The 17558-nt window shown below is 38.4% G+C and overlaps 1 protein-coding gene across 35 annotated transcripts in view; it reads right to left on the bottom strand.

Moving 5' to 3' along the window:
- Window positions 1-17268, bottom strand: part of MAP2 (microtubule associated protein 2) — a 298686-nt gene extending 281418 nt beyond the window's left edge. For all 35 annotated transcript variants that reach the window (XM_010802225.4, XM_024998329.2, XM_024998302.2 and 32 more), the window contains exon 1: window positions 17028-17268. The gene's annotated coding sequence lies outside the window, so the exon portion shown is untranslated. The remainder of the gene's footprint in view (window positions 1-17027) is intronic.
- Between the last annotated feature and the right edge of the window lie 290 nt (window positions 17269-17558).

Raw genomic sequence — 17558 nt, 5'->3', positions numbered from 1 at the left:
TGCCAGCACTATAGTTAAATTTACAGTCCTGCTATGGTACTAATGCAGTGACTTCCTCAGTTCTGTGCACCGTTATCTTGTAATTTGGATTCAGTCCCAGCAGAATTAAAGTACTGTTCCTCAATTAATTCAACTACCCAGAGTCCTAGACAATCTGTGGGTTGTGTCCACTTAGTTCCTTGTAAATCACTTCCCTCCTAGCCTTTCAATTCATTTGTGACTTGTGCATAGTAGAAAATCTCCCTGAACCCTTTTCTCACTGTGATTGCATTGGACATTATCTGAAAAGAATGGCTCTCATTATTCCCCTTTGATAATTTACATTTTAATTCTAGTTCCCAAACAGCTGGCCTCTGCTTTGAAAAATGGTACAACAAATCCTTTGGGCATTCTGCCCTCTTCTTCCCTTCCTTTCCAAAGCATCATGTCCTCCAAAGGACTTACATTTGAAGTAGAACACATTCTCAGAGAATTTAAATGGATATATGAAGATCATCTAGCACTAAGAAGAAATTTAAAGGATTTAGGAGAAATGTTTTCTCCACAATAAGTCTGATGGATTATTTTTAAACTTAATATACAAGAAATAAAGCACAGTATCATATATATTAGTGAATAAAATGCTTTTTGCCTTTCTATTGTAAAATAATTTTTTTCAAAAGCCATTGTTCTTTCCTTTTAAAATCCACACTGGCTGAGAAGGGCAAACATCTGCCAAGCATGTAGAGTTATATCCATCTTTTCCTAAAGCATTGTCTTAGTCTCATCTTTCTAACAGCTCTGATTATTTGCATCACTCATTCTCATTGTTTTTGTTGTTGTTTAATTGCTAAGTCATGTCTGACTCTTTGCAACCCCATGGACTGTAGCCCACCAGGCTCCTCTGTCTATGAGATTTCCCAGGCAAGAATACTAGAGTGGACTGTCATTTCCTTTTCCAGAAGATCTTCCCGACCCAAGGACTGAACTCATGCTCCCTGTGCCTCCTGAATTACAGGCAGATTGTTTTTACCCGCTGAGCCATCAGGGGAAGCCCTCAAAGGACTATCAGTTCACAAAGGACTATAAGTACTAATAAATGTGGACCTTAGCAATCACAAGTAGCTGTGAAACTAAGTAATTAAGTGTTCCTAGTCTCCTAAATGACAAACAAAACAAAGCATCAATGTGGGCTCTGAGAAATAACAATGCAAAGTAAAGCCTGGAGTTACACAAGTACCCAACAGATACTTCCCCTCTCTGTTCTCTCTTCTATTCTTTCTAACCTCAGAAATGGAGAAGAAACGTTTACAGACCTTCAGTGATGAGTCATCTTTATGTCTCTGTACACTTTCAAATGTTTAACTTTTCTTTTTTTTTTTTTTTTCCTCTAATTTTATTTTATTTTTAAACTTTACATAATTGTATTAGTTTTGCCAAATATCAAAATGAATCCGCCACAGGTATACATGTGTTCCCCATCCCGAACCCTCCTCCCTCCTCCCTCCCCATACCATCCCTCTGGGCCGTCCCAGTGCACCAGCCCCAAGCATCCAGCATCATGCATCGAATCTGGACTGGCAACTCGTTTCCTACATGATATTTTACATGTTTCATTGCCATTCTCCCAAATCTTCCCACCCTCTCCCTCTCCCACAGAGTCCATAAGACTGTTCTATACATCAGTGTCTCTTTTGCTGTCTCGTACACCGGGTTATTGTTACCATCTTTCTAAATTCCATATATATGCGTTAGTATACTGTATTTATGTTTTTCCTTCTGGCTTACATCACTCTGTATAATAGGCTCCAGTTTCATCCACCTCATTAGAACTGATTCAAATGTATTCTTTTTAATGGCTGAGTAATACTCCATTGTGTATATGTACCACAGCTTTCTTATCCATTCATCTGCTGATGGACATCTAGGTTGCTTCCATGTCTTGGCTATTATAAACAGTGCTGCGATGAACATTGGGGTACACGTGTCTCTTTCCCTTCTGGTTTTCTCAGTGTGTATGCCCAGCAGTGGGATTGCTGGATCATAAGGCAGCTTTTCAATTTTATTAACTTCAGTGGTAACAAAATAAAAGTCAGTAAATTAATATTTAAGTGTAAAACAAAATGAAATTGTTATTAGAGTTGTACAGATTTTTCCAATTTGGGGTCCATTTTTATTCTATTATTAGGTTATATTGCAACTAACTGTATAACACAGTTTTTCCAAATGTGAAGTGCTTGTATCTTAACTACATCCTGTGCTGCGGATACATGTACACCTAGATTTTATGATGGTATACAATAGTAAATTTGACCACCAGAGAACTGTGCCATTGAAAAGTTAGTTTTCACTCCTTCTGGAGGGACTTTGACCTGAGTTCAGAAATGGCCTGCCAGTCTAAGTCAACAGCAGTTTTTTCAGCAGCATTTTCCACACATGCCTTAGCCTAAACTAGGGCTCCTCAGCTCACTGGTAGGAGCAGATTCTCCACATACATAACCTTCTATGCAGGTCTAAGAATCTCTGAGCAGCATCATAACTTGGGAAAGGCAACTATCACTGTTCAATTTCTTTTCCTCATGCTCTTTCCAGAAAAAGCTTTCTGAATCAATTTATTAAGAGTTATCACACAATAAGCTATACTTTATCACAAGATATAAAGTCATGGTTATTCTGTTTGTTACAAAATCTACAGTGGCTGCTCTTAGGGGCTTCCCTGATGACTCGGTGGATGAATAATCCTGCATTGCAGGAGACACAGCAGATGCGTGTTCAATCCTTGGGTCGGGAAGATCCCCTAGAGGAGGAGAATGGCCACCCACTCCAGTATTCTTGCTCATGTTTTTGATGTGCTTTATAATATGAAAAATATACCCCACAGAGTACTGAAAAGTAATTTTCATCTTGAAATGGTCATTTAAAATAATGGATATTATCAAGGTTAAATACGTGTGCTCCATTTACATCCTTCTTTACAGACTGTCTCCATTTAAATCTAATATATATAATAAAATGTGGTTTTTTTAGCATGAGAAATTCAAATTGTATTTGCTTTAGGAAAATATGAGCCCATCTTTTTACTATGACTAAGTTAATACTCTTTAACCTGACCCTCTTGCTAATGTTCGAAATACTTTGTATATTTCACTAACAATGAAATTAGTACAGAATCACGCCTTAGTCTCTCCCTCTAAATAGGTTGGTGTATCTATGCCACACCATATGTAAAAATTCTCGGTCTACTATTAAGTCCTCTCAAATTCACCTTGCTAATCTTAAAAGGTTGCATTCCTCACTTTGCTCCCTAGGTCAAAATCCTTCACTGATTCCAAAGGCCTTATGGTAATACCAAAATCCCAGTTAAGCCTAGAATTTAAGGACCTCTACATATCCAAGACCACTTACCCATTCTATTCTTTCCCCAAAGAAATCTCCCATCACAGACAATATTGTTTACTGTGCTCTTTGTCACCTCAGTGTCTTTGCTTCTGCTATTATCCTACCTGGGTGTTTTCTAAACCCAGCCACATACGCAGCCCCACGCTGCACCGTCACTTCCCACATAAAATCTTTAGCTTCTGCACATGGTGGTCTATTTCTCTCCTCTAAATTTGCATAGCACTTACGAGACACACTGTTCTTTATCATTTATCTTAGAGTGCATTATATTCTTTTTGATATTAGTTTTATGTCTTATGTCTCTAGTGAGTGGAAACTAGAGAAAAACAACACGCTGTATATTTTACAGTCCAAACTAGAGGAGAACATGTTGTATACTGTACATTCCACAGCATAAGCATGGTTGTACATATAGAAGAAAATTAATCACTTTCTTGTTTTTATTAAAGCCTTTCACTAGTTTTTTGAAGTAACAGTTTATATTTGATATTTAGTGACATCTCAATATTAAAAGACCAGTAAAGCATCTGCCTACAATGAGGGAGACCAGGGTTCGATCCCTGGGTTGGGAAGATCCCCTGGAGAAGGAAATGGCAACCCACTCCAGTATTCTTGCCTGGAAAATCCCATGGACGGAGGAGCTTGGTTGGCTACAGTCCATGGGGTGGAAAAGAGTCGGACACAACCAAGCGACTTCACTATCATTATGCTTAAATAAGATTCCAAGAACACTATTTAAAGCTTAATATATATTTGAATTATATGTTGGTTTGTTATTAATATATTTAATATTTAACTTGAGGAACTGCTAGTCTGGGAGATAGAAATATCATTCCAGCTAACTGCTCCATGTTAAAGCAATTTACATTACACAATTAATTAACCCTAGAAACAAAACAAAATGGAAATCAAGAAAAGAAGCTTGAAGAACAACAACAATAATTCAATTTTTCTTTGCAAAATAAAAATACTTTCTCCTAAATTATGTGATTTTTGAAAATGTCCTATAAATAATATTACATGAAAGAACAAAAAATTTAATAGCTTTGTCTTCTATTGAGAAAAATGTCTAGGAAAAAAGTAAACAGCCCTGAAATATGCCAAAGTATAATCAATCAAAAGTCTGGCACACTGTATTTAATGTTAAGTTCAGTAGAGCATTACACTTGGTCTACAAATATTTGAAAAGCACATTTAAGTATTTTCACATAAGCAATATATACATGAAGAGGCACACTAATCTCAAAGATGATTCAAGATCATCACGAAATTGGATTAGTTCACTTACTGAATTTCAGGGCATTTAGGCCATTACCTGTAAGAAGCAAAATATGTGTAATTAGGTTATTTAATTCATTTATAAATTCTGATACCATATTGGTTGTTGCTTGGTATCTGATTTGTTTATCACCAAAGCTGCTATGGGGAAATAGTCAAAGAACACACTCATATTGAAACTGCAATGATTTTTGTGACTACTTTTCTCAAACATGGATTTGTAATTTTCTGTTTAGATTTAAAAAAAAAAAAAAAAACTTAATTTCAGACCCAAAATGGCTGCAAGGGTTAAAATTAATTATATAGGTAATACTCCAGTATCTCAAGAAAATGACACAGTTTAGGATACCTATGTTTAGACCATTTTATTAGACTATATCAACTGAAGTCTAATCTTGTCTCTACCATTGATTTCTAATTTTCTAAATTATTTTTCTCTTGTTATTTAAGATATCAATGAATGTTACAGATATATCTACAGGGATTTAGAAGACATAATTAATCTCTGAAAACTCTTATGAGAGTCTCAAAAAGAATTGCTTCTACTACCTTAAAAATTAGAATGCACTGTCAGTTAAATAAAAGTCAAACCCTTTATCATGGTCAAGAGAACCCACAAGGCCTGAAATCTGCCTTCTGCTCTGATTTCCTGTCCCGTTACCCTCTACCATGGCCATGAGACTCTGCTGCCACTGGCTTTGTATTTGTTTCTCAAATATGCCAGGTTTCTTCCTGCTCTTAATGCCGTTGCTTTTTCTGTTCCCTCTGCCTAAAAACTTTTTCCCCAAATATTCGTTTGCTTGGCTACTTTTCATTATTCATGTCTCCAAGAGCAGCCCATCCCATCCGAGACAAGCTCTATCATATGTTTTTGTTTTCCACTTCTTCCAATAATTTTTTATGTCTGAAATGCTTAATCATTTATTTGTTTACAAGTTAATTTCTGTCTCCCACTATTAGAATATAGGCTCCATGAAGGCAGGGATCTGTATGGTTTGTTCCAATATCCTGAATATTCAGAAAAGTTCCTGCTGCATGTTCGGGATCCAACAACCATTTGTTAAATAAATGATTTATGAACCATGATATTTGAAATACGTTGGGCACACTAGACTGATATTTTAAATGGAAGAAAAAGAGAATATCTATTTGCCCTGTAGTGTTTAAAAATGTTAAAATTTGATGACTCTGAAATTTTTTTAATAAATTTTCTCCTATTTAGAACTAAAAAAATCTTCAAGATAAACACTAAATTTCTTTTCATATAAAGGAATATCTGTACAAGAATTTTTTACATTTCAGAGAGTTTGGCAATTTTAAAAAATAATAAGCTATAATTTTTCAAGTGAAGTGATTAATAATATCCCTGTTACACACGCTAATTTTGCATGAGGAAGTTTACAAATATGTGTTGCCTGTAAAATAGCATGTATAGATTATTCATAATACAAAAGTTAAAAATGAATTATTCCCAAGAACATCATTTACTATGATATTATTTTAACTCTTTATGGATCATTTGGATTTTCAGACTGGTCAAATTCAGTAAATCACATCTAAGAAGAAGAGGACAGAATATCTTATTTCAAAAGATTTGCTTTCATAGGTATGGATTGCTGCTGCTGCTGCTGCTGCTAAGTCGCTTCAGTCGTGTCCGACTCTGTGCAGCCCCACAGATGGCAGCCCATCAGGCTCCCCCATCCCTGGGACTCTCCAGGCAAGAAAACTGGAGTGGGTTTAGGTATGGATTACTTATGTGCAAATAAGATGGTTTTTTTTCTAGATTATGGCTCAAAATAAAGATATTCAGGAGAAGCTAATATGCACAGCCCATTCTATCTCAAATGGTCATGGAAAACGTTTTAAGGAATTTTGTTCCATCCACTCAATGATAAAACAGTAACTCCAATTTTGATTAATGATTAAATATGTCCATTTAGAGAATTAGGACATACTATATAACATTCTCTAACAGAAAGAGGACATTAGAATTCCTTCACTCCCTAAATAGTGGTATAGTTTCAGTTTTCACTGACTAGGAATATATTTCTCTTTAAATATTTAAGCATGGTTTCTGCTCAATTTCTTTCCTCCAATTTGCCCATCATGCTTTTCAAATATTTGTCAACTTAAGACTCTTATGATGCCTGAGCAGTGTGGGTACAGGTGAAGCTCTACTGAACACAGTAATGATGGAAATACCTAATTCTTACTTAATTTTCTGTCTCCTTGGATGAGGCAAAGAAACAAGAGGCATGGAGCACTAGAGGCAGAGAAAGAGCAAAACATACAAGAGTAGGAAAGTTAAGAGGGAAACAGACACAGACATAGAGGCCACAGCCTTTCTAGCTCACTTCCTTTTAGCTAAAAATGTTAAAGCTGGGGAGACACAAAAGGAAAGCTATTTCTGAGAAAATTTCATAGTGCTATAGGTCAAAAAGAAGCTTCCACCTGGCTATTTTTGTTGGATTTCTCTGTACACAGAGTCAAGTTTAAACACAAACTCAATCAATCTGGAGGCATCAGTATGGATAGTTCAAGTTCAGAGAAAAGCTGGGCACACATCCCCAGAGAGTTTAAATGTCTGTCCTAAGAGATCCAAACCACAGGAATGAACCTGGAGCAGCAGCCTGGTCAGTGTTTCCTGGACCAGGTTTAGTCTCACCACGTTCAGTAGTGGAGCTGGCACGGAGCTCATTGGAAGGGCCTTAAAATGCTGAGTCTCTCCTTCTTTTATATTCATGTGAAAGTCACAGTTGAGTCACAAAGTAGGGGAGGTATGACAGGCAGATCACCCCACCCTTAGGTCAGAGAACAGGAATATAAACTAAATTGGAAGAAGAGTCAGAGTGAGATGGTTCTTCATGGGCAACTCCTTACCAAGAGCTGAGTCTGACCTGAATAACAATTTTAGGCCTGGTTCCACCACTCAGAATCTCAGGAAAGTCATTTAACCACTCCCTGTCCCAGTTTCCTTACACGCACATCAGAGGTTCACACCATTTGCTCCTAACTTATACGTACTTCGCAAGTCTTAAGAACTGATGTCCCTTCTGCCACAGGGCAGAGGCACAGAAAAATACACTTTATGTTTCCATTTGTACAAGCACAGAATCCTTCTAAGACACTAATTAATAGAGTTACAAAAAGTCACTCTGTATATAGACTATAAACATATTAAGCAAAAGGAAAGGATTTCATTAAAAATAGGTTTGCTCAATATCAGTTTTTTAATAGAAATCAATATCAATTTTTTAATAGAAAAATTAGGATTCTTCTCCCAAAACCTGATGGAGGTCTCTCAGAAAGGGCTGAAATGGGGCAGTGAGACTGTCCTAGATTGTATAAAGTTTAATAACTTACAATTTTGATATGGACCACCTTCATTTAATATGGTTCTACTCAAAATAAAGTAAAACCACACCGTAATCATGGAACTTATGACTGAGTCTAAAAGTGATAAGCACTTTTAAAAAATCCACAAAATGTCAATTTCACCAAAGACCAATTAGTAGTCTATAATAGTTTACATCATACAATCATGAATGAGGCAAGCTTTAGTTTGAGATGCAATGGCCAAACCCATTTAAATAAACCCTACATCATACCCACTTCGTGGTTTCATAAGAGACATAGCTTCCAGTAGGATGCTTGGTGCTTTCTCAGAAGTAAAATTTCTAAAGTTTCATCAATACTGGTTTCTCCTCTTTAAAAAGAAGAAAATCTGCATTTTACATGCAATAGCAATGTCATATGCACTTCCTAAAAGATAAATTTAAGTGACTAGTATTTCAATTTAGGACACTTGATCAACATGGAGATGCTTTGATATTGAGCACCAGATTCAGCTTTATCATTTCAATTCAATAATGGACAATGGAATTTGGATCATATCTCTCAAAACAGAAAAATATAGTAATTATTTGAAATTGGTTAATTTGATTTTATGAATGAAAACATATAGCATTGTTTTTCCTATAAAAGTGTATTTAAAATCAATATTCTCATGTGAACATCAAAGTATAATTTTCAATTTTTTATAAATCAACTGTATAACAATTTATCTCATTAAGAAAAAATGGTATATATAAATACTAATACAAGGCTAACAGCAGTACATGAACCGAGAACTTCCAAATGTACAAGCTGGATTTAGAAAAGGGAGAGGAACCAGAGATCAAATTGCAAACATCCTTTGGATCATAGAAAAAGCAAGAGAATCCCAGAAAAACATTTACTTCTGCTTCATTGATTACTTGAAAGCCTTTGACTGTGTGGACACAACAAACTGTGGAAAATTCTTAAAGAGATGGGAATACCAGACCACCTTACCTGTCTCCTGAGAAACTGTATGCAGGTCAAGAAGCAACAGTTAGAACTGGACCTGGGACAATGAACTGGTTCTAAATTGGGAAAGGAGTACATCAAGGCTATATATTGTTTGCTTATTTAACTTCTATGCAGACTCAGTCAGTCAGTCAGTTCAGTCGCTCAGTTGTATCCGACTCTTTGCAACCCCATGAACTGCAGCATGCCAGGCCTCCCTGTCCATCACCAACTCCTGGAGTCCACCCAAACTCATGTCCATTGAGTTGGTCATGCCATCCAACCATCTCATCCTCTGTCGTTCCCTTCTCCTCCTGCCTTCAATCTTTCCCAACATCAGGGTCTTTTCAAATGAGTTAGCTCTTTGCATCAGGTGGTCAAAATATTGGAGTTTCAGCTTCAACATCAGTCCTTCCAATGAACACCCAGGACTGATCTCCTTTAGGATGGACTGGTTGGATCTCCTTGCAGTCCAAGGGACTCTCAAGAGTCTTCTCCAACACCACAGTTCAAAAGCATCAATTCTTCTGCGTTCAGCTTTTTTTATAGTCCAACTCTCACATCCATACATGACTACTGGAAAAACCATAGCCTTGACTAGACATACCTTTGTTGACAAAGTAATGTCTCTGCTTTGTAATATGCTGTCTAGGTTGGTCACAACTTTCCTTCCAAGGAGTAAGCCTCTTTTAATTTCATGGCTGTAATCACCATCTGCAGTGATTTTGGAGCCCAGAAAAATAAAGTCAGCCACTGTTTCCCCATCTATTTGCCATAAAGTGATGGGACCAGATGCCATGATCTTAGTTTTCTGAATGTTAAGCTTTAAGCCAACTTTTTCACTCTCCTCTTTCACTTTCATCAAGAGGCTCTTTAGTTCTTCACTTTCTGCCATAAGGGTGGTATCATCTGTATATCTGAGGTTATTGATATTTCTCCCTGCAATCTTGATTCCAGCTTGTGCTTCTTCCAGCCCAGCGTTTCTCATGATGTATTCTGGGTATAAGTTAAATAAGCAGGGTGACAATATACAAAGTGCTTCATGTGAAATGCCAGGCTGGATGAATCAAGATTTCCCAGAGAAATATCAGACATGCAGATGATACCACTCCAATGGCAGAAAACAAACTAAAGAGTTTCTTAATGAGGGTGAAAAGAGGACAGTGAAAAATCTGGTTTAAACTCAACATTCAAAAAATAAGATTAGGCATCCAATCCCATCAGCTCATGGCAAACAGAGGGGGAAAAAGTGGAAGCAGTGACAGAGTTTATTTTCTTGGGCTCCAAAAATCACTGCAGATGGTGACTATAGCCATTAAATTAAAAGACACTTGCTCCTTGGAAGGAAAGCTATGACAAAGCTAGACAGTGTATTAAAAAGCAGAGATATCACTTTCATGACAGAGGTCCATATAGTCAAAGCTATGGTTTTTCCAGTAGTCATATAAAAATGTCAAATTTGGACCATAAAGAAGGCTAATGCTTTCAAACTGTGCTGCTGGAGAAGACTCTTGAGAGCCCCTGGGTTTGCAAGGAGATCAAATCAGTCAGTCCTAAAGGAAAACAGTCCTAAATAGTCATTGGAAGGACTGATGCTGAAGCTGAAGCTCCAATACTTTGGCTACCTGATGAGAACAGCCAACTCATTGGAAAAGACCCTGATGCTAGGAAAGATTGAGAGCAGAAGGAGAAGGGGGCGACAGAGGATGGGATGGTTGGATGGCATCACCAACTCAGTGGACATGAGTTTGAGCAAACTCCAGGAGATAGTGAAGGACAGGGAAGCCTGGCATGCTGTAGTCCATGGTTGCAAAGAGTTGGACATGACTTAGTAACTGAACAACAACAATTCTGTGATTATTACATACACAAACAAATATCACTATGATAGCACTTTGGAAAACACAAAGTGAACAAATTTCGTGGACTAATAGGTTGTTACAGGTATTATGACTCCATATAGCAAAGACTTGTATGCAACAGATTGCAATCTTCATTCAAATGATACAATAAGTATGTGTAGTAAATTACAGAATCACATCTTTTCCTAGCTATACTAGATGACACTAACATAAAAAGAATGCACTACTGATCCTAAAAATTTTTTTTTGGTTCTTTGTTTTCAAAGTGGGCCAAAGGAATGTGGTCTCATAAACGCCAGAAAAACAGGCAGCTTATTGTTTAAAATACTGTTTTGTTCAAAAACACAGTTGAAAGGAAAGACTAAATTACAACTTTGAGAGGCACAATACCCAAATAAAGTAATACAATTTCAAAGCTGAGAATTATTTAATTGTGATGCTTCCTAGTCAATAAAACTAGGAAACATTTTCTCATACCATTTTATTATATAATTTCACTGTTGTCCATTAGCAAGATAATACAGTGTTGTTGCAACTGTTAAAACAATACAACATGGGCAACAATAAACCCATTAATACTTTAATGCAATATAAAAGGTTCGTATCAGTATGAATATTCTATCTCAAACTAAATGAGCAAGTTTGTATATTTACTTACAAGTTTGTATATTTACTTACAAGTTTGCTTTAAATATAGGAGAACTAGATAGTTAAGCAATGAAATATACTAATGGACATTCAAGCACTATATTTTATGATCACTGAGAGATGGATTCAAGATGGCTAACGATAACACTGTACACAGCAATGTAACTAGGGATATTTTATTTAAAATTAAATTAATTCAGTTCAACTTAAGGGAACATCAATATAGTTAGCTAGCATAAAATGAAGACAGTGGACTGCCTGACAGATAATGACTTTACTGTGTGTGCATGCTCTATCGCTAAGTTGTGTCTGACTCTTTGCGACCCATGGACCGTAGCACACCAGGCTCCTCCGTCCATGGGATCTCTCAGGCAAGAATACTGGAGTGGGTTACCATTTCCTCCTCCTGGGGTTCTTCTTGATTCAGGGATCAAATCTACATCTCATGTACTGGCAGGCAAATTCTGAGACACCAGGAAAGCCCAGATGACTTTACTAGTCAGTTTCCATTTTACTTGATGTCAGGTGAATAAAATAACAAAATACAGTTAGCTAATCAAAATTTTCATTTGAAAGCAGTAGGTTGTACGGCTACACCACTTTTACCTTTTTCAAGTCATTTGAAGAAGGCTGGTAGGAACACAGCTGGGATAAGCAACTGTCTATAAGATAAGGGAATCTGGGTCAGCTTGGGTACAAATAATGGGAAGACGCAAGGCAGTAACTTTTCTTCCTGATTCAGAAACGCTTTCCAGAGAAAGGAAGCAGGATCAAAGGCTGGTATACAAGGAAAAGTTTGTTCAAGGCCAGAGTATATATAAGTCAAGATCAAAGGAAGGACCGAGACAGTGATGAAGCCCTGAGAAGAAGTTGGCATAAAACTGTATGTTAAATGAGAAATATAGATATAATGGAAAATACATTACAATAAAAAATGGCAGGTTCTATTTTCTAAAAATTGGTGTTTTGTTTTTTGGCCAATACAAATTGAAAGCAAAGAGCAAAGGAAGAAAAGAAGGAAGGAAGGAAGGAAAATGGGTAAAGAGGAAAGGAAGAAAAAAAAGAAAGCAAGAAAGAAGTCCAGCTGTGTGATCTTAGAAGCTTAATTATTTTCTCTAAAATGCCTATTAACATAACAGGCTCCTCTGTCCATGGAATTCTCCAGGCAAGAATACTGGAATGGGTTGCCATTTCCTTCTCCAGGGGATCTTCCCGACCCAGGGATCGATCCTGTGTCTTCTGCATTGGGCAGGCGGATTCTTTTAACACTGAGCCACCAGGGAAGCCCCAGTTTATATATACACAAATATTTATACAACTGTATATGTTGTTGTTTAGTGGGTAAGTCAGGTCTGACTCTTGCAACCCAGTGGATTGTAGCCCTCCAGGATTCTCTGTCCATTGGATTTCCCAGGCAAGAATACTGAAGCAGGTTACCATTTCCTTCTCCTTCTATATATAATTATAGAGAGAGAATACATATATGAGAAAAGGAGGTTAGGTATACAGGGTCTACATTAGGACATTCACATACTGATACACAAACAGTTGTCTTTGAGGTTTGGGACAATACTGTCCCCATGTGCAGCTCCTTGTGTCCCATATCTGAAATACAATAACTGCCCATTTAAATGTTATTTTTTTTAGTTATTCCCCATTACAAAAGAAACAAATCCCTCTAACTTGATTTGAAGATTTCTTAAAGCCAGGAGCCCTGTAGTACTTTTTGTGTCTCTACACTTAGTCCCCAGGAAGATATTCTGCATCCAGTAGAAATATAATAGACACATAACAAAATACATAACTGATGCTGAGGCTGAAACTCCAATACTTTGGCCGTATGACTCGAAGAACTGATTCACTGGAAAAGATCCTGTTGCTGGGAATGATTGAAGACAGGAGGAGAAGGGGACAACAGAAGATGAGATGGTTGGATAGCATCACCGACTCAATGGACATGAGTCTGAGCAAGCTCCAGGAGTTGGTGATAGACAGGGAAGCCTGGTGTGCTGCGGTCCACGGGCTCTCAAAGAATCAGATACGACTGAGCAACTGAAATGAACTAACAAAATAAACAAATAAATAAGTTGGAATAAATGCTCTCCTAAATGAAGAGTAAAGGCTGTTTGTAATAAGAGTAACAGCATTGAAGACAAAATGCCTGGAGAAGACTAACATTCAAACAGGAGATTACAAAGAACAGAATGAAAGGAGACGAAAAAAAATCAGTGAAATGATCAAAATACTGCTCACACTTAAGAAGGTTTAGATTGAGTAGATCAAATTAAGAAAGGCGTAGAAAGAACTGAAGTACAAAAGAACAGACATATCAGAGAGAATCAGACATGACTCAAAGAGCTTAATAGCATCTTTACCTGATATACCAGAGACATAAGAGTTTATAATTGTTTCAGAATATTATCTTTAGTAACATTCACTAATGCATTACTAATAACTTACCTAAATGACTGCTTTTAGGATTAAGGAATATGACATTGTTCTGGGGGTAGTGTTATTATCCACTGTAACTGTTATTTTAGATTCTTTATCTTAATCTGTCAAGAGGAAATTAAGCATTGAAAGGAATTCATTAACCAAAGTGATCAACTTGAATACTAAAATCTCCAAGTTGGTTTCATATGCTCAATCTTATGGGGACATCAATGAATATTTTAAGGATGTACATACGGTCATGTGCATCTAAGCAAATGTTATAACTATTGCATTTTAAAGTCCAAGAGCACAACCCCATTTTTCAAAAGCATAGCAATCCAGTCTGCTATCTAGATGCTAGTAAAATTTTACCAAAAAATGTGTATCATAAGAAAACATGCAAATATACGCCAATAAGCATTCTTCTTCCTTTTCCCTTCTGATGTGTTTAGAAAATCTGCAAATTGATTTTAAGCCAAAAGTGGTAAAGGAATGAAATTATTCTTTCAGGTTTAGGGGATGCTGTGCCAAGTTTCATTTCTGGCAGCATATTTATGACCAAGTTCAAGATCCTTGAAAAGAAATATGTAAAAGAGGAAATATCCCTTTAACCTTAGCAGAGCAACAGAGTAGAGGCTGCTGTGGGAAGCGAAAGGCTTCTGCCTTACGAGGGTGTGCTGCTGGTGTTTGGTTTCCACTGAGAGGGTGCTTGCTCTCTCAATGAGTTTGAAGTAGCTACTAGGATGAGGTAATGGCTGTGCCAGTTTCACTGGGTCAGGCTCTGTCAGCACATTCTTTCTCCTTCTCCTCCCTGAGAAGGTGCTGTAAACACGTCATCCTAGGAGAGTTGCTACAGAGAATGAACAAATCCTAAATTCGAAATTCCTGAGAAAGCTGGCTCTGCGCTTGACAATCTAGACAGAACTAGAAGCTTAAAGGAGCATAGATAGAGTCACAATAAACAGGTTATTTGATAGAGGTGAGGGAAAAGGAGAAAAACAGAGAAAATGGACATTCATGTATAAAAAATTTTTTTAAAAGAAGCTCAAATTTTAATTGCTCAGATCTACAGATGTATGTTAAGCAATTTTCTGCTTATGGGGAAAAAAACCTTTAGGAAATTAAATAATACTGTAGCATATCATGAAATACTAAAAATTGAAATTAAATAAAGTACAGGCAAACAGCACGTACCACTGATCCTAATGGCACAATAGCTCTGCTCAATGCAAATTGTGGATTCCAGATATAAAACTATGATAATCAGATAAATTTATCAGGAAATCAACCTTAAAATACACACACATAACAATACTTTTTATTGAAAAGAGAAAAATGCATTTCATCTTTTCTTGGGAAGGAAATGTTTCTGTGCATGAAGAGGGGGTGATTGAAACGCCCATGATATTTTTACAGAGTCATAAAGATTTCTACCAAAATACATAGCAATTGACCAGCTAAATGGGTGTTTTGTGTCACATTCAAGTGAAAGGCTATAATCTTCCTCTTGGGCATTTTAAAGAGCTTTTATTTATTTAATCTATTTTCATTGCCAAAAAAATTATAATTGCCCACAGTGAAATGACAGGGTTACAGAGCCATGCGTTATACTGGGCTGGTACCTGCCGCTCAAGCATGGGGCATTTTGCATAACATGGCTCACATAAAAGGCTTTGTTCTCCATCGCCTCACTGCGGCTACAAACCTCAATTTCAGTTAGCAGTCATTTTCTCTCCCAGACCAATCATTTCAAAATAAATCATATTTTTGACATTTAATACCTTACCGATATTCATTAATCCCTTTGCTTCACATCCAAACTTATATACCACCCAACAACATATATTTATTTGTTCTGCAGTACAAATTTGATTCACACCATAATCCCCAAACCTTCAAGGAAAAATATTTTAAGACTTGTCTTTTAAGTACTACTCTCTTTTGCAAAATTAGGTATATATTATACGTGCGAATGTGTTTATGTGTGTGTGTTTGTGGTGTGTACCACCATACACCTGTGCATGCTTTTAAACAAAAACCCTTCACACTGAGTCAGTAATAAAGGGTCTATGTCCTGGAATCATTATGCTAAGGGCTTCCAGCTGATGGCACCCAGCAACTGTTACAAACGGGCTTGTAGCTAATGAAAGCTTTTTAATTTTCTGACAAAATCCCCAAACCCTGATGCCAGGCAGTATAACATCCATTTCCAGTTTTCAAGGATGTTTTTTTCTGACCCCATCCATTTTACTATCCCCTCCTCCCTACACACACCCAAACACACATCCCCACTCCCGGCTCCTATCAAACACTCTTTCTTTAAATTTTCATCCTTAAACAAGAGACAAAGTTGGGGAAGGAAGACACCCAACACTGCAGCCCCCAAAACGCCTTTTAAGAAGAAAAAGAAAAGAACTGGTGGACTGTAGATGCTGCCTCCCACTCCCATCTCTTAGACGTTCAAGCTCATCCAGACTCATTTTTTCGTATCCCGCCCTCCATCGAGACCAGACATTAATTTTTCATTTTCCTAAAACTATAAACATTCGTCAATCTTTCTCTTCCAGCAGTGTCTGGGACAATTACAGGGAAAATGATTTCGAATTGACAAGGTTTCTTTAACTTACTCATCCGTCAGTGTGCAGTTCTCTGCAGTTCGATGGACCAAAAACAAAAGAAAACCTAAACAAAAAACCTCTACTTCGAAATTCTCTTTTAGCCCAGTATAATTCATTCTCTAGCTTTCCCCAGCTCAGGTAATATTAGCTTTAAAGACAAGTATCCTAACCCGATGTAAGTTTCCGGGCGCTTCAAAGTGGTACCTACCAAGGTCACACACCCTTCTCCAAATCCAGAGCCCAGGTACAGCCCTGGTCCCCTGCTGCGTAGGAGCTACACCTAGAGAGGCTGGGCCTGAAGCTGCCGCCAGGTGGGAGACAGCTCCACCAACCTGTGCCTGCTCCCAGGACACGGGATGAGACAAATCCCTTCCCATCCCCGTTCCTTCCCTGGGCTCCTTCTCCTCCCTCCACGCGGTGGGCGAGGCAGGAGAAGGGAGAGGCACGTTTATACTGAATCAGAGGTGGGGAACGGCTCTCTTACCTGGGCGCGGAAACGATGCACCCACAGTCGCCGCTGCCACCGCTCAGGGACTTGAGGACCTAAGGTCCTCTGGAGAAGGAGCAGGGGGGTGGGTGGGGGTGGGACAGGGCAGGAAAATAAGGAGGAGAAGGAGAAAGAAAAGAAAGAAGCGGAGGGGAAGAAAAGAAAGAGAGGAGGCGGTGGAGGATGCTGTCGCCGCGGCCGCCGAGAGCCCGCGCAGCCGGAGCTCCCGGCCCAGTCTGAGCGCCGCCCTGGCCGCCGGCTCCCCGCGGCCACCCCGCCCTCCGCAGGCCCCGCCCCTCGCCCCCCACAAGCCCCGCCTGAACGGCGGCCCGGGCGGTGGCGGAGGCGGGGCTGGCGCGGGCACGGCCACAGTGTACTGGAGGGGAGCGCGGCCGCCCCGCCTTCCGCAGCTGTCGGCCCGCCGTCCGGCGGGGACCGCGAGGGTGGCAGCCTCAGAGCGCAGGCCAAACCCCAGCCACTTCGGGCTTGGGACTGTGGGGGCCCCCTTTAAAGAATCCCTGCCCTCTC

Source organism: Bos taurus, chromosome 2 (genome assembly GCF_002263795.3).
Source record: "Bos taurus isolate L1 Dominette 01449 registration number 42190680 breed Hereford chromosome 2, ARS-UCD2.0, whole genome shotgun sequence".
Lineage (NCBI taxonomy): Eukaryota > Metazoa > Chordata > Mammalia > Artiodactyla > Bovidae > Bos > Bos taurus.
Note: the sequence above shows the minus strand (reverse complement) of the source record. Positions and strands in the feature narration are given on the sequence as shown.